Source organism: Manihot esculenta, unplaced genomic scaffold (genome assembly GCF_001659605.2).
Source record: "Manihot esculenta cultivar AM560-2 unplaced genomic scaffold, M.esculenta_v8 Scaffold64, whole genome shotgun sequence".
Taxonomy (NCBI): Eukaryota; Viridiplantae; Streptophyta; class Magnoliopsida; order Malpighiales; family Euphorbiaceae; genus Manihot; species Manihot esculenta.
Window position 1 is genome coordinate 1,779,547 of NW_025215481.1, and position 2,500 is coordinate 1,782,046.

The window sequence follows — 2,500 nt, forward strand, 5'->3', positions numbered from 1 at the left end:
AACCGAGATTCATCCCCTCAACCTTAGCAACGCAAACAGCATGGAGGGACGAGTGGGCACCGTGAGAGTCCAATCACCGCAACCAAAGAAACTCGCCGTTACACTACTTCAACATATGCCTCGACAGCTCATGGCGTCGGTTCGGGAAGAAACAGGTGGCATGAAACGCCACGCCTCACCTAAGCAATCGCACGTGTTGACAAAGTAGAAGCACCAGGCTCATCCCCCAAAGCCTAAGCAAAAGCAACCACCACAGTGGGACACATCGGCAACGAGCAAACAGTGCGCCACCGCAACCAAAGGAAATTGCCATTCTGCCGCAGCATGTGCCTCAACGCCACTCGCACATAGATTGAGCACGGCATTATATCACCACGCCCTCCCCAAGCACTCGCAACGCCTTGACAAAAGCATTAGCACCAAGCTCATCCCCCCAGCCTAGGTATTGCAAAACCACAACAGCCCCGACGTCCATCCACGACCCCGAGGAACGTAACACCCCACCAAGCAGCAGGCCTACACCACCAAGGACACAAACTAAGACAGGTTGCATCGCACGTCCGCCTGTGTTCAGAGTGCGGCATCCACACCTTGAACCGGCTTCCATTTGACACCCCCCGGCAAAGCCTTTCGACCCCAATAGCTTCAGCCCTGTCGCCAGACCCAAACGCCTCAAAAGTCTATGCCACCAGGAACTCACACCATGCCCATTGCATCGCATTTCCGCCAGCACGTTGACCCAAGCACGGCACTAGAATGCCACACCGAAGCCTTGCACAAGCATCCAATTGATACTCCAAGCATGGGGATCGGCCCAATAGCAACTGAGTTCGTCGTCGGAGTTGAGGTACTGACCGCCGAGTTGGATGGAAATATTAGCACAACAAAATCCCGAAGCCCAGTGCATCACCTGGAAACTCGCACATCGGCACGGGCACAACACACAAATGCCATGCCCACACCTTGCACCAGCGTCATTTAACACGCCAAGCATTGGGATAAACCACCGGATCATTTCCTTGAACTGTCACCAATGGCCCTGGAATGGGCCCCACCGGGCCCGGGATGGGCCCCACCGGGTCCACCACGCCCGAGAATTTTTTTCGATGTTGAATCGAGAGGTAGAGGTGGAGAGGGGGCTAACAAGCTTATTCGCATGCTATACCGATGCCCACATATGGCCTAGCGCATGCCCAGGCCCCGGCCTTGCTGGCCCCCCCAGGGGGGTGACTACCCACACCCCCTAAAGAGCCTTAGGAACAAGTTGGGCTGTGGCAGGAGGAAACATCACAATGTCTGAGGTGACACACCCCCCCTAAAAAATTCAATTTTAGGTATTTTGACCTGATTTTTTGCAGATACCTTTATAAAAATGTAATCTAATTTTACAAAAATTTTGAAAATTTTTTATCGAGTCTAGGTATTTTTTTTTATTTTTTAAGTGTTAAAAATTCAAAAAATCATAAAAAATAGAAAACCCGTCAGAAAATCACCAAATTTTTTGTGGAACCTTAGAAAAATATTATAAATTTATTTGAGTTGTTATTTGGTGATTTTCTTAAACTTTGCACGGAGACATGACAATGCATGGGGTGACATGACAATACATGAGGTGACATGACAATGTTTGAAGTGACACACCCCCTAAAAAATTCAATTTTAGGTATTTTGACCTGATATTTTGCAGATATATTTAGAAGAATATAATCTAATTTTACAAAAATTTTGAGAATTTTTTATCCAGTCTAGGTATTTTTTTTTATTTTTTAAGTGTTAAAAATTCAGAAAATCATAAAAAAAACATAACTCGTCAGAAAATCACCAAATTTTGTGTGGCACCTTAGAAAAATATAACAAATTTAATTGAGTTGTCATTTGGTGATTTTTTAAAACTTTTCAAAGAGAATTGGCTTGTGTCACAATTCTTGCCAATTTTGGGCATGCATGGTGGCTATAGGAAAAGTAAATGGAGGAGGTAGTGCTCTTGATCTCACAACATATTGTTTCGTGTTCTTTTTGCAATGTGAGATAAAATAGATAAAAACTCATAGAGGTTGCAATAATTGGTTCATAGTCTCAATGAGTAAAAGAGAATCACTCCATAGATTTTCATTGCCTATGCGATGATGGCAAGTGTGCGTCCAAGCATGTGAGCCAACCATTGCAAAATGTTGGTCAATATTTTTTCTCGTGTGTTGAAAGATATTGTCATTGTATAAGTATTCAAGCTTGAGCTTGTTCAGTACAGAAAACAATGGCACGCTTTGCTCGTTGAAGTGTACAATTAATTGACCGCGTGAACCTCTTTTGGCCTGGTGGTTGGCCAACGGGATATACTTGTTTACCAATGCTAACCTCATTTTGCAAAACATGTGCAAATAGCATCAACCCCAACGTTGCACCACGGGCTCATTGGGGAGCAATGGGCACAGCAGGAGGGAGCCACGGGCCAATTGGCTGCTACTGGGCGTGGGAGCAATTCGCTACGGGCCCGGTGGCG